This window comes from Eupeodes corollae, chromosome 1 (genome assembly GCF_945859685.1).
Source record: "Eupeodes corollae chromosome 1, idEupCoro1.1, whole genome shotgun sequence".
Lineage (NCBI taxonomy): Eukaryota > Metazoa > Arthropoda > Insecta > Diptera > Syrphidae > Eupeodes > Eupeodes corollae.
In genome coordinates this window covers 105,011,926-105,034,402 of record NC_079147.1, presented here as the reverse complement: position 1 = coordinate 105,034,402, position 22,477 = coordinate 105,011,926, and positions in this window count along the sequence as shown.

The following is a 22,477-nucleotide window of genomic DNA, read 5'->3' as shown; positions in this document are numbered from 1 at the left end:
CTTTCTTGAATATTGGTGTTAGAAATGACTTCTTCCACATACTGGGAAATTTGCCTGTTTTTAAAGAAAGTTTGAATAAAAACGTAAGGGGTTCAACTAAAGCATTACTACACTTTTTTAGTACTATCGGGGGAATACCATCAGGACCGGCTGAGCAGTCATTATTCAACGCAGATTAAAGATCAAGGACCGTACTCTGTAGCACAGGTATGTGACTACAGCTAGTTTGCGAAAAAGTGTGAAGATTATGAAAATATACTTCATCAACTTCTTGAGGGCTATTAACAAATGACTCACGGAAATTCGTTGCAAAAGCGTTACAGATATCAAAAGTTTTATCTAACGAAAGGTTCTTGAAAGTGAAGTTAACTGGAAAGCCATCTGATTTTTTCTTTGAGTTTACAAAATTTCAAAATTTTTTAGGATTCTCTTTCAAAGAGGTGCCCATATCAGTAACATAACAAGCATATAAAAAATTAGAAAGAGATTTAAATTGGTTAAAGAGTTTAACATAAACAGAGAAGTTGACTGGAGACAGAGTTTTGAGATGCGTTTTCCATGCCTTATTTCTTTTGTTACGCAGTAAACGCAATTCTTTCGTGTACCAAGGATGGCTAAAGTTTGTATTTCTTGATTTCTTTATTGGTACATTTTTTTCAAAACAATAATTAAGGATCCTATAAAAAGTTGAAACTGTTTCGTCAATGTTAGAAAATGCTAGTGTATCAGCAATTCCAGAAATGGTTAAATCTTCAGACAACTGCTGGAAATTGGCTCTTCTGAAATCAAAATTATATCAAGCGATCAAAAGAATTACTGTGATTAGTAAGGTGATTACTTAAGTCAGAACTGTAGGAGGTGGACTTTTGCTTGCCGTACAAAATTACTTTATATGCACTTTGGTTGACGACTTTCATCAAACTGATGTAGAAATGATTTGCATAAAAGTCAAAACTGTGACAGGACTGCTATACATTATCGCCACATATATACCTCCAAACTCTCCTAACAACGTTTATGAAAACTTAATTAATTACATAGACAAAATAAACGATCAAGTTGAGCAACAAGACGAGTTACTAGTCTTGGGCGATTTCAATCTTCCTAACTTGCTCTGAACTAAACGGCCGCATGAGAACTATCTATCTTCTATTAACATGTCCTCTACCAACGAATTTTTGACAATTGACGGTCTTCCCTCATGTGGACTAAGCCAATTTAATGGGATTGCTAACAACTTCCACAAAATATTGGACCTTATATTCTTATCGGACACACTCAATGCTGATATTTCTGTAAATTCAGCCAATACCCTACTTGTCGAAGAAAACCGACATCACTCAGCATTAGACCTATGTATCTTTTAATTTAAATGTATGTATTTTTCCTTATTGTTCCAAAGAAAATGTTGAATTTAACTTTAAAAAATGCAGGCTTAATGAACTTTTCAACCTGTTATGTAATGTTAACTGGAATCATTTGTTTGAAGAACTAAATTCTATTGTGTTCTCTTTAAGTTTTTTTATGAGACCACACAATTGATAAAACCGCGCAATATTTCAAAATCTTCTCCATGGTTTGACTCTTCCTTAAAGACTTTTCAGGTATTTTTATAATGACTTCATTTTAAATATTGAAACTGACATAAAAAACAACCCTTTTGGAGCTATGTTAATAGTAAGAGAAATACTGACGGTTATCCAAACTTCATGTCTTTCAACAACCACTTGGCCATGACTGAAAAATTTTTAAATTTGTTTGCAAATTTTTTCGAAGATTCTTTCAAAGTAGCGAACTCCTGTCAAAAACCTGATTTATTGGTCATCTCACAAAATTTCCCTCATTTAAATTAAATTAGTCTTTGGATCTCTGAAGATGAAATCGTTCGCAAAGCTTCAGAACTTGTCGCCCTGGTCCAGATGGTGTACCTTTTTATATTTTGAAAAAATGTGCATCCTATTTATCCTATCCTCTTCATATTAACTTCCCATAGAAAGTTATTGTAATGGGTCCGATTTTTCAAATTGAAAATTTTGACATTTCTCGACGTTTCAAGGTCCCTAGAGTCAAAATAAAAGATTTTTAGAAAGATGTATGTGCGTGCGTGTGTACGTACGTTCGTACATATGTACGAACGTACGTTCGCGACGTTTTTTTTTGTCGTCCATAGCTCAAGGACCAGAAGATATATCGATTTCACATACATTTTTTTATACAGATCATAAGGCAGAAAGATGCAGAAAGGGCTCTCAAGAAAATTGCGTGGGTGGTTTTTTTACCATAGCAGTTTGAAAAAAAGGTGAACATTTTGGTTAACCCTAAATATCTTACGAACCAAAAACGCTAGAGACTTGGATTAAATTTTATATAATAAACTGTAACTTGATATCAAAGAAGTATATTTTTTGAAAAAAATCCACTTAAAAACTGAAAAAAAAATTTGTCACCTCCAAAATTTTACGACTAAAATACGATTTCATCTCCAAAACAATTTTGTGCAACGAAGAATAATGTTTTTGACCTCTGATAAAATTTTGAGAAAAATCGAATTCACATTTTGTTTATAAACAATAAAAATCTAACGAAAAAACATTTCTCAAATTTGGTATAAATTGAATATCGATTCAAATATCTTTTCAAAAATTTGAAATTTAGGCTTTAAACTTATTTTATCTTATAAGAAACATTGTGTTCAACATTCTGAAAAATGTTGAGAAAAATCGAATTGACAGTTTTTTTTACAAAAAATAAAAACCTTAAAAAAAAAAGTTAAAAAAAGTTGGTAAAAATTGATTTTCGACTCAAATATCTTTTCAAAACTTTGAGATATTGGCTTTAATTTACTTTTATCTTTCAAAAAATATTGTTGTCAACATTCAGTAAAATTTTGAAAAAAATCGAATTGACAGTTTTTTTTACAAAAAATTAAAAACCGAAAAAAAATTTAAAAAATTGGTAAAAAATGATTTTCGACTCATATATCTTTTCAAAAATTTGAGATAATAGCTTCTAACTAATTCTTGCTTATAAGAAATATTGTTTTCAACATTAGGACAAATTTTGAGAAAAATCGAATTGACAGTTATTTTAACAAAAAATAAAAACCTAAAAAAAAAGTTAAAAAAAGTTGGTAAAAATTGATTTTCGACTCAAATATCTTTTCAAAACTTTGAGATATTGGCATTAATTTACTTTTATCTTTCAAAAAATATTGTTGTCAACATTCAGTAAAATTTTGAAAAAAATCGAATTGACAGTTTTTGTAAAAAAAATTAAAAACCTAAACAAATTTTTACAAAAGCTGGTAAAAATTTATTTTCGACTCAAATATCTTTTCAAAAATTTGAACTATTGGCTTTAAACTAATTTTATCTTATAAGAAATATTGTTTTCAACATTCGATAAAATTTTGAAAAAAATCGAATTGACAGCTTTTTTAACAAAAAATAAAATCTAAAAAAAAAACATTACTAAAATTTGGTAAAAATTGATTTTCGACTCAAATATCTTTTCAAAAATTTGAAATATTGGCTTCAAACTCAATTCATTTCACAGAAAATATTGTTTTTGATATTCAGTAATTTTTATATAAAAATCCAAAAGTCCGTTTTTCATAGAAAATAAAATCTACAAAAAATAGTACGCAAATTTGGTAAAAATTGATACGAGTACATATAGACAAACTTTTAAGCAAGACAAATCGACAGACGGGATGGGAAGTTATCTCTTTTTCTTTTTAATGTATCGCTTAAATCTTCAATTTTTCCTGAAATTTGGAAAACTTTCCTAACACCGATACATAAAAAGGGTAGTAAAAATGAAATAAACAAATTGACTGTGTCTTCACAGACTTCAGTAAGGCCTTTGATAAATTGTGCCATAATACGTTAACTTCCAAACTTAAATCCCAAGGCTTTAACGATAAATTTGTTAGTTGGGTTTCGTCGTACTTATATAATAGATCATACAGCGTAGTTTTTAGGAATGAGCGGTCATCATATTTTTATACCAACTCTGGCATGCCACTTAGGACCTTTACTGTTTACTTTGTACGTTAACCACTTACCTTCTATTATAAAACACTCATCTGTTTTAATTTACGCTGATGACATTAAAATTTCTGAACTGGTGCTCCTTCAACTTATCTAAGCATTTGAAGGCTTTGAGTAGAGTAGAGCATTGAAATTGATTGATGTAAGGCATGCTACTGATTCTGTATAGCTGCTGAAAAGTGTATAGTAGTTGTTGGATCTTATCATTTCTGAATAAGTTTTTAAGTTTTAAAACATTTTTCAAAATTATATCATTTGACAATTGTCAAAATTAGTACTTTAATGATAGTTAAGTACCAAGAAATTTCACACTGTGATGATTTAAATACAATCGTACATAAAATCTATAGTTTTCTATGAAACCGACAATTTGACAGCTCTCTAAAGTTACGATTCTAAACAAACAAATTCATCAACTTTTGAATAATTGACGATCCAGGGGGGGTCACATGAGCCAAAAAGCTTATGACAGTTAAGTTGTATAAGTAAATTTTGCACTTAAAGATTTATTAGTAATTTAACGATATTCACCAAAAAGTGCTTTGCGTTCAAAAACTACTCGAATTTTGATTTTGACTCAATTAGAATTTGAAAAAACTTTAGTCATGCTTTAAATTATTTTCATAAAAATCGTTTCTAAGAAAAATAGCAAATATTCAGGTTCTTAAGAAGAAACCTTAAATAAGAGATCATCAATTTTATATTAAGTTGCCTTTGAATTCCTTAAACTCGCCTTCAATTTTATTATTACATTTTTTTGACACACATAAATAGTGATTCTTGAAGTGATTTTTACTGCGACATATAAGAACTATATAGCAAGTTTTTCATAGGTAAGTTAACAATTTCAAACTAGAGTTTTTAATCAAATATGACATTACGACGGTAGAGAAGCCGAAAAAAGTGGGTTCCCCGATTCCTTTCGTCTGTCTGTCTTTTCTGGCCCCTACAGTCCAAACAATTGTGTTGATTAAAATTAAGATTTTCAGCCGATTAGTGTAAGGCGATTTTTCATTTTATTATTACGAAAAATAGCAGCAGTCCCCACACAAATTTTTTGGTTCAAGATGTGATTTTTCTAAAACTTTCTTTAAATTTTGTGTTCTTAATTTGATAGAAAAACTACAAGAAAAACATATTTTCGTATTGCTCCAGAAGGGTACCATTCAAAAAACCTTAGTTTTGTTTTTAAGTTCTCTCAAGAACTAATGAAACGATTTCAAAACTCTTCTCTGTTTGTGCAAGCTCTTGTCAATGATCAAATTGATGATGATTTTTTATGATTAAAATTTTTTTTTTTTTTGATTTTTAATAAAATAATAATTTTGTTTACAAAACTCGATATTTTAGAAAGGGGACAACACTTTTGACGAAATTTAATGTAAAATGTTCATATATTTATAAGCTCTTTATTTAGTGCTTATACCAAAAATATTTTCAATACGAAATTTAAAATGATATTGAGAAAAACTTATTTTGCAGGTACATTTTTAATTCTTAAAATATAGAAAATATTTTTAAACAGACTTTTTGGAAGAAATTATCAAGTTTTGTGCGTTTCATTTCTTTCAAAATTGGTTTTCTGTTGAATACAAAAGATTTAAAAAAAAATGAAATAAATCTTCTTTTGAAGTGAATTTGCTTTGTATGCTCTAGAACTGAGATTCAAACACGAATTTCAATAATACAATTGTCTCAAAAAAATCAAGTGACACTTTTGTTAAATTTATGGCTATATCTTTCGACATAAAAGCTTTGAAGCGTGTAATTTGTGAGTAATACAAAACTTTTCTTCCCAACTTATTTGTTTACTTACCTTACTTTGTTTTAATCTAATTTTTTTAGAGAAATTATGTACTTAAATGCAGCTATGTACTTCTTTGAATTCAAGAATCAAACCTTTTTGTCTCTACAATTTTTAAGTTTTGTTGACGCCTTTATAAGATCAAAATAAAAGTAAGCAGACTGATAACGAGAGAGACTCCCGGAAATTGATTTTGAAAAAACTACATCAAAAAAAGCCCGACATTTTACATATCAGATCCTCTCTCATTTTCTGGATTTTTAAATTTTTGCAGCGTTCTTTGCATTAATAGAAATGAAAACAAGAAAAGTGTGTTTTGTTTTTGGAAAAAAAGCAACGTTTCAAAACAATTTCCTCAATTTCTGCTCGAAATGCACCTTGGACCTCTATTATTTTCACTTTACGTTAATGAGCTTCCTCGACTGGTTAAATCTTGTAAAGTTCATATGTTTGCTGATGACGTCCGATTATACTTGGACACTCCTGTAGATAGCATAAGAAATGCTATTAACTATGTTAATGAGGATCTAGTAGTTATACAACAGTGGGCTCTCAAGCATAACCTCACCCTTAATCCAAGAAGATCTTGTAACGAACCGCTGGTGAAATCGGTTGGATTCCCAAGAGAATCCGACCTCTCCGTCCTATACCACCGTTACAACCCCAGGCCTACAGATGCAAGAGGCTGATCCGGGCAGCAGGAAGGAGAGGGTGTTCAGGCTACGGTAGCTTGGCATGCTTGCTTTAGCACGATCTAGCTCGTCGGTGGTCGGGGTTCTTGCTACCGTAACACTGAACCGTTGTTACGCAACTTCATGCCGGAGAGAGTATGAACGTAGTATCGGAGGTTCAACAATAAAAAAAATCGTTGAGCCCGAATTCTTCAATGTGGGAACCAGGGGTGTGTGATTCAGATAGGGGGAGGGTTAAAGTTGTTAATAACCCCTTTTTGGAGGTTTTATCCCACCCTATGTGACCTAGGACACCATACCTTGGCTACTGCTTCCTCCGTATTATGCAGTAGCCCCTAACCGGATAGAGTTTCCAGCTTACCAGATTCTAATCTTCACCATCGTCATCCTTCAACGTGTCACTCCACCTCTGACTTCGGGTTTAGTGCTTCATGCTATCCTAAATGGGAAAAAAAAGCAAATAAAAAAAAAGAATTCCACTTCCCAAGGACATAACACGATATCACTCAATCCATACCGCTCAATGGACGATAAAAAGAGGGAAGATCAATTTAAGATACTTAATTTTTTTATTATGGGCGAAAAAAATAACAATGAAATTCAAAAAAAAAAAATTATAATGTTAAACTAGATATTTAAATGTCGATGGAAAGCAATAAAAAAAAACTATTAACTTTAAAAAAAAATATTAATAATATTTATTTTTGTCAGTTGGCAACCATGTGATGTATTCTATATTAAAAGTCTTTTGATTTTATTCTATTTTTATTAACTTTCCTAAAAAAACTTGAAATATTCAAATAATCGTTGGCAACCATGAAAGAATTTTAAAAACTTTTAATATTTTGTCATCGTTGGTGTATCAAATTGAAATTTGTTTTTTTTTTTCTCTCAAGCATCTCTTTTTAAATGTTGTTATTCAAATGAGATTTACTTTTTGTATTTATCTACTATTTATATTTCTATATATGTATGTAAGTGTTCCAACAAAAAAATTTAAAATATTCTGATAATATACATATATACTAAATTGACTTACTTGGATTCTTTGCCGCCAATGTAGTGCACCACCTTGGTTTCCTCCTTTTATTTTTCACTGGGAAAGAAACTAATTCAACAAAAGCAAAGAAATATTTTAACATGTTTTGATGACACCTTTTTTTTTTGTTTACTCTATTATTAAATTCTTTTTTTTTTTCGATTAATTTTAAAATTCTTTCAGGTAAGGTAAGTACAGTTATTAGCTATACATATTTTTTTCTAATTTTATTTTCAGATTAAATTATTTTTTTGTTTGATTAATTATTATATATACAAATTCTATAATTTACACATATACACCACGTCGGACAAGCAAGATACATAATACAATTAGGAAAAAGGGGGGGGAGGTACGCAGAAAATCGAAAGGTAGGGAGGTGAGTATCACAAGGGAGAAATTTCACGGGGTTGTTCCGGTTGATGATCCTCCAGGGGAGTACGATGATCACAGGTAAGTAGGTAGGTAGGTATTGGTTGTTATTTCCTAATTGGTAATTTCCGATTATCTTTTTTTTGTAGGTAAGTATCCTTTTATTTATTTTAAATGGTTTTCAGCAGGTAAGTATCACTGGTTTCTTTTTATATTTGTAATTAAATTTTCAGCCGGTAAGTACACTGGTTTAATTTTTCTATATTTTTTTATTAATTTTTCAGCAGGTAGGTAAAAGGGTTTAATTTTTCTTTCGGCAGGGGAATATCACTGGGGTTTTTTTTTCTATATTTTTTTTTTTTTATTTAAATTTTCTTTAGGCAGGTAAGTAATAATTTTTTTAACAGGTAAGTATTCAATTTTTCAGCAGGTAAGTATTAATTTTTTTACAGGTAAGTACACTGGGTTTTTTTTTATGTTTTTTATTAATTTTTTTAGCAGGTAAGTACACTGGGTTTTTTCTATGTTTTTTTATTAATTTTTTTAGCAGGTAAGTACAAGGGTTTAATTTTTCTTTCGGCAGGGGAATATCACTGGGTTTTTTTTTTTCTATATATATTTTTTTTTACTTTAAATTTTCTTTAGGCAGGTAAGTATCAATTTTTTCAACAGGGAAGTATTCATATTTTTTCAGCAGGTATGTAAGTATTAAATTTTTTTCGCAGGTAAGTACACTGGTTTATAATTTTGTACTTTTATTTTTTCTATACTTAATTTTCGTTTCGGGTAGGTATTTATATATTATTCACTAGGTTGGGTACTAAAACTAAAACCAATTTTATTTTCTCTTTTTTTTTTTTGTTCTTTAAAACTTGTTCACTAGTTTGTCTTTATTTCTTTTTTTTTTTGTTCTACTTTTATTATTAACAAGAATCACGTAATCCTCTTATAAGAAAAGGATCACCCAGAGACCGAACCGCACTGCTTTATATTTCAAGATCAACTGTCTAACTCTTAACTAATTATAGTAACTGCAGGTTCTAATTTTCTTCACTCTCACTCTTGCGGGATAATCATCCCACCTACGTAGCGGTCAATTCCTACAGTTCGAGGTCGTGGTATATAAATCATGCCATCAATTCTAACATCAATTCTAACAGTTAGACTGAGTTATGTACTAGCTAATATGTATCGTATTCATAATGTATTTTCTCAGTTAAACGGAGGTTTGGTATAGAGACAAAAAATAGACTTAGTTATATAATGAGTTTAGGTGTGCAATATTATCATTGCGTTATTATATTTGCTATCTATTATTATAGTCTGGGCTATAAAGTTCATTATTTTGTTATGTGTGTATTATTATTATTATTATTATTATTATTATTATTATTATTATTATTATTATTATTATTATTATTATTATTATTATTATTATTATTATTATTATTATTATTATTATTATTATTATTATTATTATTATTATTATTATTATTATTATTATTATTATTATTATTATTATTATTATTATTATTATTATTATTATTATTATTATTATTATTATTATTATTATTATTATTATTATTATTATTATTATTATTATTATTATTATTATTATTATTATTATTATTATTATTATTATTATTATTATTATTATTATTATTATTATTATTATTATTATTATTATTATTATTATTATTATTATTATTATTATTATTATTATTATTATTATTATTATTATTATTATTATTATTATTATTATTATTATTATTATTATTATTATTATTATTATTATTATTATTATTATTATTATTATTATTATTATTATTATTATTATTATTATTATTATTATTATTATTATTATTATTATTATTATTATTATTATTATTATTATTATTATTATTATTATTATTATTATTATTATTATTATTATTATTATTATTATTATTATTATTATTATTATTATTATTATTATTATTATTATTATTATTATTATTATTATTATTATTATTATTATTATTATTATTATTATTATTATTAATATTTTAAATATTATTAGAGATTATTATATTAAGGTATTATTATGTTAGTTACTTTTTTTTTCTTATGGGTAGGGTTGCCAAGTTATTCAATTGGGTATTAATTGTTTTAAGATTTTTTTTTTGTATATATATATATATTGCGGTGCAGTTTCCTACAAAACTTGTCCTTTTCAAGAGAATTGGTTCAAGTGAAAAGGAGAAGGAAAGAAACAAACCATTGACAATATTAGGTGACGTTAGATTGCAGAATGAGATCGAACCGATACTTAACTATTTATATTCCCTGAGCCGAGTTCTCATGCACACACTGAAAGCCGGGCATTCGTGTGATTTTACCTTTTCAAATCTTTGCAATGGTAAACTCCCGCTTTCCTGCCATTTAAGTCTTCAAGCTCATATAGGTTATTTCCAATAACTTTGCATACTTTCATTTGTACGAACTTTGGACTAAGTTTCGCACAGAACCTCTTCGAAGCATCACTGAGGGCAAAATTTATTCGAAAGACTATGTCACCAACGTCAAATTTTATTGCCTTGCTACGCAGGTTATATGTATTTTCATACTGAGTATGTGCTTGTGCCAGGGAATTTTTTATGTAAGAATGCATAACATTCATTTGTGCCGCCTTAGACACAATGTCCACGTTCGCGTTGTTAAGACCATCAAGCTTACGAAGCAGTTGGTAATCGGATCCATGTTCCACACAACTTTGCCCAAAGAGCGCTTCGTAGGGTGATACGTTTAACGCCGAGTGTACGGTGGTGCGAAGAGCACTGGCTATGGACTGCAAGTGGGTATCCCAGTTCCTCTGGTCAGGTTCGATGTACGAGCGTATCGCAGCGAGTATGGATCGATTTACCCTCTCGCTAGCATTCGCTTGCGGAGAGTAAAATGCGGTTTTGACGTGGGTTACACCAAAAGACTTTAAATATTTTTCGAATTCCCGACTGGTAAATTGTTTGCCGTTATCGGAGAGGATCATCTCTGGTACTCCAAAGATACAGAAGACTTGCTCCTGCAGGAACTTCACCACAGCGTCCGTTGTTGCCTTCCGGAGTGCCTTTACCACTACAAACTTTGTTAACTGGTCCAGCGCAATCACAATATGAGTATTCCCATCTCTTGATCTAGGGTATGGACCTAGAAAGTCGATGTATAACATCTGAAAGGGTCTTTCAGCCAAAAATGCTTTACCCATTGGAGGTCTCAGGGTTGCATTTGAGGCTTTAGACGCCTTACAGATGTCACACCTTCCAATAAACGTTTTGACCTGGGCTGCCATGTGAGGCCAGAAGAATTGACGCTGGAGCCGGTACAATGTTTTTGCAATTCCTCCATGCGAAGCTCGAGGTGGCTGATGAGCCAAAGCTATCAGACGTTCGGTTAGCGGTTCCGGGACCCAAAGCTTCCATACTAGGTCATCCTCTATGGGATTCCCTGTGCAATGTTTGACCTTCTTATAGACGAAATTGTTCGACACTTGAAGGTCAGGTAGCTTACCTTTTTGTTCTTCGATGCTGTCTATGAGCTTGCAGTAGTCCGTAGATTTGAAACTAGGATCCGCAAGATCAATATGCAACACATCGGAGGGATCATTCAAAATCGAAACATCGCAAAGCAGAGCGTCGACTCCATACACTCGTGAAAGTGCATCAGGTACAACGTTCTGTGTGCCTTTGCGATGTTCGATGGTGAAATCAAATCCCTGAAGCTTTAAGCTCCATCTCGCCAATCGACCGCTGAGATCCTTCTGGTTCATCAACCACCTTAAACTCGCATGATCTGTCACTATTTTAAATGCATGTCCCTCGACATAGGCGCGAAACTTCTGAACTCCCATGACAGCAGCCAGGCATTCACGTTCGGTCACATTGTAATTGCGCTGGGCCGAGTTGAGTTTTTGAGAGTGGTAGCATATCGGACGTTCACTTCCACTTTCGCCCACCTGGCTCAATACGCATCCGATGCCGGTGTTAGACGCATCGCATTGTATGATAAATTCCTTTGTGAAATCAAGGTTCACAAGCAGAGGTGCGGAGGTCAAGGCTTTCTTCAGCTCTTTGAAGGCTTCGTTTGCTTCATCCGTAAACGTAAACTTCTTCCCTTTTCTCAAGGTGTCCGTTATTGGAGCTGCTAGTGATGAGAAGTCTTTCACAAACCGACGGTACCACCCCGCTAGTCCCAAGAAGCGTCGAACTTGTTTGGGTGTAGTGGGAGTGGGAAATTCAGATATGGCGATCACCTTGTCTGGATCCGTCTTTAAACAGCCATCTCCGACAATGTATCCAAGATATTTTAATTCTTTGAAGCAGAATTTTGACTTCTGCACATTCATCGTTAATCCCGCTTCCTTCAATCGACCGGCCAAAATCTCTAATAGTTCAATATGCTCATCGAATGTACTCGACACCACCAACAGGTCATCCAGATACGGGAAGATTTTCTCTCGCAGTTGATGAGGTACCACTTTGTCCATTAACCTTACCATGCGTTGAGGCGCATTGCAGAGGCCAAAGGGCATAACCGTAAACTGCAACAGGGGCATGCCAGGCACAGTAAACGCAGTTTTTTCCCGTGACGATTTCTCAAGCGGAATCTGCCAAAACGCATCTTTCAGATCTACACTCGAAATGAAATGTGTATCAGGAAGACGCGATAGCAATCCTTCTATATGAGAAAGTGGATACGCATCTTTCTTAGTCTTGGCATTAACTTTCCTGTAGTCTAGGCATAAGCGATTTTTGCCGGGCTTTCGCACTAAGACTACAGGAGAGCTCCACGCACTGGTGCTTTCCTCGATCACTCCGAGTTTAAGCATACGTTCCAATTCCTCATATAGCAGTTTCTGTACCGCTGGAGAAATCGGATAATGACGCTGCTTAATGGGCTCAGCATCTCCTGTGTCGATGGTATGTACCTCTAGCGTAGTTTTTCCTAAGCCTTGTACAGCAGAGGATGGAAACAAGCTAATGGCATCTTTTAACCGCTTGGACTGTTCCTCGTTAAGTGGATGAGCATTCGGGTCTGTTTCATTGTGTTTATTATCATTTGGACTAGGTCCTAAAGAGATCTCGGAGATCAACTGAGGAGCGATATCAAACTCCCTCCAGAAGTCAATACCCAGGTACAATCTCTGCTTCAAAGACGGAACCAGGTAAAGGGGAATGGTTTTCGTCTTCCCTTTATAGGTGATCTCCACATAGATCTTTCCTACTATGGCTTGGTGTTTTCCATCTGCAGTCTTGACGTTGGAAGAGATTTTCAAGAAATGTTGATCGTGTTTTCTTAGAAAATCAAAACCATCTGCTCCCAAGCAACTAATGCTGGCCCCACTATCTAGAAGACCTAGAAGAGGTTCTCCAAAGATATGAACCGTTGTATAGGGGCGTGGATCATCTGCGCTGCATAATGTTGTTGATTCAATGGCTTTGTACGCTTTCTTCTTCTCTCTGAATTTCTCCCTTAGCTTAGCGACCTTTTCGGACACAATGGTGTTCTGGTTTCCGAAAATTCGTTTTCTCACATCAAGGTAGTTTTGTAGTCTTTCGTGCAATGGTATGAGTGGTCTAAGTCTTGGTGGAACAGGGGGTGAATGAACATCGGCGTGACTGGTAACGCAAGGTCGTTTCAGCATTCTGATGGCGGGTATTGGCGGGTCTGTGGGAGAAATGTTGTTGTAGTTTGAGTTCGAGCTGGAAACGGATTCAAAATTACTGATAAGGGAAAGGTCAGTTGATCTTATTGTGCCTCCGGGTTCTTCTCCAGAGAGCAATTCCCCCGGGGCTTTAAACTGCTCTTCGGATCGTTTCCCGAGCATCGAGGACATTGCGGAGTTGTGATATTGTCCCAGCCACACTTAAAACAGAACAGGGACCTCTGAGGGTCAGGGCATTCGAAAAACGAATGACCCTTACCCTTGCAATTCCAACAAGTGAAGTTGCGAGTGTCCCGTTCTTTTTTTGGGTGGAATGCCTCTAACTCGGGCACGAATTCCTCTCCCTCCCCTTTCTCAGCAACAAGCTCGGAGACAGCACTTCTACGAGGAGGTGGTGTTGGTCCAAATCTTGATTTTTGTACGGCGGCTTCACGGTCGAGGATGTATTTTTCAACCTTTCGACAGACATGGACCATCTGCGCCAGGGTGCTGGTATCGAAAGTGATAAGCAACAATCCCATCTGCCTTCGGACGTTGTTTTTCAGTATATCGATGATTTCAACATCTGGTTTTCGAATCCTCAACCTTCCATTCAACTTCTGGATTGCTGCGTAAAAATCATCAAAGGTTTCGTTCGGGCCCTGATGTCTATCGTACAACCTCCTCGACAGTTCCGAATCCGACTCCAGACTCCTGAACTGCTCAATCAGAGCGTTCTTCAATACTGGCCAGGTCACATTTGGATTCGCCTTCAAGTAGGTCCAATACCATTCCGCTACTCGGTCTGTGACAAAATGGTGGAAGTTGATGACGACTTCTTCCCACGAGGCCTTATGGCTTTCCCTGATATGGTCCAGCTGGAACAGGAAGTCATCCACGGATTTATCTCGGTTGTCGAACTTCAGCCCCCATTTGTGGAAGTTCTGGTACCTACTTGTATGGCTTGATGGACGCGGGACCGATTGAGTGTTATTGACGGGATCACTCAAAGTCAGGTCGTTTAACCGTCGCAGAAATTCTTCAACATTTGAGGTATCAACAGCAGCACCACGACGTGGAGGTGATCGAGTTCGCGAAGGAGTTACGTTCCTTAGTGGTGATTGGACTGGCGATGATCGGGCACGTGTAGTAGTAGTACGGCCACGTAAAAACGCTTCATGCAGGCTCGATCTCCTCTCCGGGGCCGTCCGTTGAACAACTGGCGTTGGGGCCGCTAGTGTATCACGCATCACGTTGGCAACTTCATCCCGGAGGGCCGCTCTCGTCCGTTCCCTCTCTCCAGCGAAGAAACGCAAATCCTCAGCTCTACTCGCTCCAACAGCTGCTGTGACTACCTCATGTATGTAGCCAGTAAGGTATTCTTCATTCCCTCTTAAGGAATCGCGATTTCTAGGAGTATTCTATTCTGAGAGTCTCCGCCCACAGCTCCTTCGTTACTCTTAGCTCCGTCCGGTGAAAGACATCCGCCCACAGCCCCTTCGTTGTTTTTAGCTCCATCCAGTGAAGATCGTGGATGTGGAATTGGTGGTCCAATAGGAGGAGCAAGATCCGCAAAGGAATCTGTGAGGAGCCGCGAACGTAAATCTCGGCTTTTCATTATACCCTTACCTCTTCCTCGAGTTATACGACTTGGCATGTTCAATGGGTTGAAATTAAAAGTTAAATGAAGAATAAAAAAAATGCAACTCAATTGAAGATAGGCGAAGAAAAAAGAAAAAGTTAAAACAGACGTTAACCGTTAGGTATTTAAAAGAAAGATTTTAAAATTATATGAAAGAATGGAATCCAAAACGTAGAGAAATAAAAAGAGAAATATCTTTAAAGAAGCCTAAACCAAATAAGTAAAAATTCAAATTAAAATTCAAAAATATTTCTTTGTTATATATGTATATAATTAAAATAAAATTTGTTTATAAACTAAAACCAAAAAATATCAATAGAAGAAAAAAATTGTTTGCCAGAGAGAAATAAAATTTTAAAAAAGATAATCCAAATATTTCATATAGTCGAGGTGAAGTGACTTACTGAGAGGCAAATACTGACGACGTATGAAGACCAGTTCTAGAACCCCCTATAGAATCACAAAAGTTTGATTCGGAAAGCTCAACCATACTACATCCACAACATTGTATCCCAGACTTGATTTGTTACGCTACGACAGGCTGCGCTTGCTATGTTCAACTAGCTTATCTGCCAAGCTGACAGTCAAGCATCTGAAACACTGTGCAGATAGTTCTTTTTAAAATAATTAACTGTTTACAACATGAAATTAAACAACTGTAGCAGAATGAAATATACCTCCAATCTAAGGCTTTAATGTATACTGAAAACAGGTATTCTGTTTTAATTCACTATCACGGAACGCTACAGCCTTAATGCGGGTGGGTAAACCCATTAAGCGGACGTCCGCAAAAACAAATTAAAAATCCACAAAGAGAAGAAAAAAAAATCTTGGATTGAAAAAAAAGTCTAACACTAAACAAACACAAGTCCGAAATACAACATGTATCTGCAGCATAGTCATCGCTTATGATCTCCAAACCAAACTTCCCATAAGGTGTTAAAATTTTTGAAGAATTCGGGCCCCACGTTGGGCGCCATCTGTAACGAACCGCTGGTGAAATCGGTTGGATTCCCAAGAGAATCCGACCTCTCCGTCCTATACCACCGTTACAACCCCAGGCCTACAGATGCAAGAGGCTGATCCGGGCAGCAGGAAGGAGAGGGTGTTCAGGCTACGGTAGCTTGGCATGCTTGCTTTAGCACGATCTAGCTCGTCGGTGGTCGGGGTTCTTGCTACCGTAACACTGAACCGTTGTTACGCAACTTCATGCCGGAGAGAGTATGAACGTAGTATCGGAGGTTCAACAATAAAAAAAATCGTTGAGCCCGAATTCTTCAATGTGGGAACCAGGGGTGTGTGATTCAGATAGGGGGAGGGTTAAAGTTGTTAATAACCCCTTTTTGGAGGTTTTATCCCACCCTATGTGACCTAGGACACCATACCTTGGCTACTGCTTCCTCCGTATTATGCAGTAGCCCCTAACCGGATAGAGTTTCCAGCTTACCAGATTCTAATCTTCACCATCGTCATCCTTCAACGTGTCACTCCACCTCTGACTTCGGGTTTAGTGCTTCATGCTATCCTAAATGGGAAAAAAAAGCAAATAAAAAAAAAGAATTCCACTTCCCAAGGACATAACACGATATCACTCAATCCATACCGCTCAATGGACGATAAAAAGAGGGAAGATCAATTTAAGATACTTAATTTTTTTATTATGGGCGAAAAAAATAACAATGAAATTCAAAAAAAAAAAATTATAATGTTAAACTAGATATTTAAATGTCGATGGAAAGCAATAAAAAAAAACTATTAACTTTAAAAAAAAATATTAATAATATTTATTTTTGTCAGTTGGCAACCATGTGATGTATTCTATATTAAAAGTCTTTTGATTTTATTCTATTTTTATTAACTTTCCTAAAAAAACTTGAAATATTCAAATAATCGTTGGCAACCATGAAAGAATTTTAAAAACTTTTAATATTTTGTCATCGTTGGTGTATCAAATTGAAATTTGTTTTTTTTTTTCTCTCAAGCATCTCTTTTTAAATGTTGTTATTCAAATGAGATTTACTTTTTGTATTTATCTACTATTTATATTTCTATATATGTATGTAAGTGTTCCAACAAAAAAATTTAAAATATTCTGATAATATACATATATACTAAATTGACTTACTTGGATTCTTTGCCGCCAATGTAGTGCACCACCTTGGTTTCCTCCTTTTATTTTTCACTGGGAAAGAAACTAATTCAACAAAAGCAAAGAAATATTTTAACATGTTTTGATGACACCTTTTTTTTTTGTTTACTCTATTATTAAATTCTTTTTTTTTTTCGATTAATTTTAAAATTCTTTCAGGTAAGGTAAGTACAGTTATTAGCTATACATATTTTTTTCTAATTTTATTTTCAGATTAAATTATTTTTTTGTTTGATTAATTATTATATATACAAATTCTATAATTTACACATATACACCACGTCGGACAAGCAAGATACATAATACAATTAGGAAAAAGGGGGGGGAGGTACGCAGAAAATCGAAAGGTAGGGAGGTGAGTATCACAAGGGAGAAATTTCACGGGGTTGTTCCGGTTGATGATCCTCCAGGGGAGTACGATGATCACAGGTAAGTAGGTAGGTAGGTATTGGTTGTTATTTCCTAATTGGTAATTTCCGATTATCTTTTTTTTGTAGGTAAGTATCCTTTTATTTATTTTAAATGGTTTTCAGCAGGTAAGTATCACTGGTTTCTTTTTATATTTGTAATTAAATTTTCAGCCGGTAAGTACACTGGTTTAATTTTTCTATATTTTTTTATTAATTTTTCAGCAGGTAGGTAAAAGGGTTTAATTTTTCTTTCGGCAGGGGAATATCACTGGGGTTTTTTTTTCTATATTTTTTTTTTTTTATTTAAATTTTCTTTAGGCAGGTAAGTAATAATTTTTTTAACAGGTAAGTATTCAATTTTTCAGCAGGTAAGTATTAATTTTTTTACAGGTAAGTACACTGGGTTTTTTTTTATGTTTTTTATTAATTTTTTTAGCAGGTAAGTACACTGGGTTTTTTCTATGTTTTTTTATTAATTTTTTTAGCAGGTAAGTACAAGGGTTTAATTTTTCTTTCGGCAGGGGAATATCACTGGGTTTTTTTTTTCTATATATATTTTTTTTTACTTTAAATTTTCTTTAGGCAGGTAAGTATCAATTTTTTCAACAGGGAAGTATTCATATTTTTTCAGCAGGTATGTAAGTATTAAATTTTTTTCGCAGGTAAGTACACTGGTTTATAATTTTGTACTTTTATTTTTTCTATACTTAATTTTCGTTTCGGGTAGGTATTTATATATTATTCACTAGGTTGGGTACTAAAACTAAAACCAATTTTATTTTCTCTTTTTTTTTTTTGTTCTTTAAAACTTGTTCACTAGTTTGTCTTTATTTCTTTTTTTTTTTGTTCTACTTTTATTATTAACAAGAATCACGTAATCCTCTTATAAGAAAAGGATCACCCAGAGACCGAACCGCACTGCTTTATATTTCAAGATCAACTGTCTAACTCTTAACTAATTATAGTAACTGCAGGTTCTAATTTTCTTCACTCTCACTCTTGCGGGATAATCATCCCACCTACGTAGCGGTCAATTCCTACAGTTCGAGGTCGTGGTATATAAATCATGCCATCAATTCTAACATCAATTCTAACAGTTAGACTGAGTTATGTACTAGCTAATATGTATCGTATTCATAATGTATTTTCTCAGTTAAACGGAGGTTTGGTATAGAGACAAAAAATAGACTTAGTTATATAATGAGTTTAGGTGTGCAATATTATCATTGCGTTATTATATTTGCTATCTATTATTATAGTCTGGGCTATAAAGTTCATTATTTTGTTATGTGTGTATTATTATTATTATTATTATTATTATTATTATTATTATTATTATTATTATTATTATTATTATTATTATTATTATTATTATTATTATTATTATTATTATTATTATTATTATTATTATTATTATTATTATTATTATTATTATTATTATTATTATTATTATTATTATTATTATTATTATTATTATTATTATTATTATTATTATTATTATTATTATTATTATTATTATTATTATTATTATTATTATTATTATTATTATTATTATTATTATTATTATTATTATTATTATTATTATTATTATTATTATTATTATTATTATTATTATTAATATTTTAAATATTATTAGAGATTATTATATTAAGGTATTATTATGTTAGTTACTTTTTTTTTCTTATGGGTAGGGTTGCCAAGTTATTCAATTGGGTATTAATTGTTTTAAGATTTTTTTTTGTATATATATATATATTGCGGTGCAGTTTCCTACAATCTAAAACTTTGTGTATTTACAAGGGCGCCCTTGATAAGTCAAGCTTCCCACCAGTTCTGCTGGGTGGCTCAGTTATCGAATTTGTAACGTCTGCTAGGAATCTAGGTATTATTTTTAACGAGACTTTAACATGGAATCACCATGCAGCTACTACAATTGGCAAGTTATATAGTGATCTGCGTCTACTGTGGACATCCCAAAGGTTTGTTCCAGTCAGTAGTAAGATGTTGCTTGTAAAGGGTGATTTTTTTGAGGTTAGGATTTTCATGCATTAGTATTTGACAGATCACGTGGGATTTCAGACATGGTGTCAAAGAGAAAGATGCTCAGTAGCTTTGACATTTCATCATGAATAGACTTACTAACGAGCAACGCTTGCAAATTATTGAATTTTATTACCAAAATCAGTGTTCGGTTCGAAATGTGTTTATCGACAAATTTTATTCAGCGATGAGGCTCATTTCTGGTTGAATGGCTCCGTAAATAAGCAAAATTGCCGCATTTGGAGTGAAGAGCAACCAGAAGCCGTTCAAGAACTGCCCATGCATCCCGAAAAATGCACTGTTTGGTGTGGTTTGTACGCTGGTGGAATCATTGGACCGTATTTTTTCAAAGATGCTGTTGGACGCAACGTTACGGTGAATGGCGATCGCTATCGTTCAATGCTAACAAACATTTTGTTGCCAAAAATGGAAGAACTGAACTTGGTTGACATGTGGTTTCAACAAGATGGCGCTACATGCCACACAGCTCTCGATTCTATGGCCATTTTGAGGGAAAACTTCGGAGAACAATTCATCTCAAGGAATGGACCGGTAAGTTGGCCACCAAGATCATGCGATTTGACGCCTTTAGCCTATTTTTTGTGGGGCTACGTCAAGTCTAAAGTCTACACAAATAAGCCAGCAACTATTCGAGCTTTGGAAGACAACATTTCCGAAGAAATTCGGGCTATTCCGGCCGAAATGCTCGAAAAAGTTACCCAAAATTGGACTTTCCGAATGGACCACCTAAGACGCAGCCGCGGTCAACATTTAAATGATATTATCTTCAAAAAGTAAATGTCATGGACCAATCTAACGTTTCAAATAAAGAATCGATGAGATTTTGCAAATTTTATGCGTTTTAAAAAAAAAAAAAGTTCCCAAGCTCTTAAAAAATCACCCTTTACTTTTTTGAATTCAAGAATCAAACCTTTTTGTCTCTACAATTTTTAAGTTTTGTTGACGCCTTTATAAGATCAAAATAAAAGTAAGCAGACTTATAACGAGAGTAATAAGAGACTCCCGGAAATTGATTTGGAAAAACTACATCAAAAAAAGCCCGACATTTTACATATCAGATCCTCTCTCTTTTTTTCTGGATTTTTATATTTTTGCAGCGTTCTTTGCATTAATAGAAATGAAAACAAGAAAAGTGTGTTTTGTTTTTGGAAAAAAGCAACGTTTCAAAACAATTTCCTCAATTTCTGCGCGAAATGCACCTTGGACCTCTATTATTTTCACTTTACGTTAATGAGCTTCCTCGACTGGTTAAATCTTGTAAAGTTCATATGTTTGCTGATGACGTCCAATTATACTTGGACACTCCTGTAGATAGCATAAGAAAAGCTATTAACTATGTTAATGAGGATCTAGTAGTTATACAACAGTGGGCTCTCAAGCATAACCTCACCCTTAATCCAAGAAAATCTAAAACTTTGTGTATTTACAAGCGCGCCCTTGATAAGTCAAACTTCCCACCGGTTCTGCTGGGTGGCTCAGTTATCGAATTTGTAACGTCTGCTAGGAATCTAGGTATTATTTTTAACGAGACTTTAACATGGAATCACCATGCAGCTACTACAATTGGCAAGTTATATAGTGCTCTGCGTCTACTGTGGACATCCCAAAGGTTTGTTCCTGTCAGTAGTAAGATGTTGCTTGTAAGATCTCTTCTATTACCTATTTTACTGTATGGATGTGAAGTGTGGTGTAGCGTTGACTCAAATACAAGGCGAAAACTTAATGTTATATACAACAACTTTGCCAGATACATCTTCAACATGAGATATTACGACCATATTTAAAGTTATTCTAAACAAATAATGGGTCTGACTTTTGATAACCTTATAAAATTTAGAACTCTCATTCAGCTGCACAGTATTTTACAGTCTCGTCAACCTGATTATTTGCACAACCGATTAACTTTTTCAAATTCGCTAAGAACTGTCGTACTGATCCAGCCAAGATTTGCTTGCCTGCAATCTGAACGAACATTTTTTGTCCATGCCACTCAATTATGGAACTCACTACCTATTACAATTAGAAGAATAATGAACACAAACGCATTCAAAAATCGTCTTTTAACGCATCTGACCAATGATGAAAATTAAATATTGTAAACTATAGTTTTAAAATTGTATTTTTAGTATCTACTAAATTTAAAATTCTCGAACGCTCTAACATATTTTATAAAGCTTTCACAAATAATAAGGTTGTAATCTTAATGTGAATTATGAATTAATAAATATGAATATAAACCCTCTAAGCTATTGTATTTTAGCTCTTAAATATGACATATTTAGAAAACTGTTGGAATCTTGGAATGCTTTCATATAAGTCATCCAAATTAAATAGTAAGACCACACCTTGCTATACAGCAGTGTTCTAAATAATTTGATAACTTAAGTTGGCGTTTTAGCAATTATTAAATTTTGTTAGCATCCTTTACAAAACATTAAAGACGTCTTTAAGCGGTGAGAAAAACTCATCTAAGTGTGTGACCAACCCTTGATGAAAAGTCTAGATCCGCCCTTGATCATAACGATGGTATGAACCCTACTCAATTGTCAAAATTAACATTTGGTTCCCTGTACAGCTTA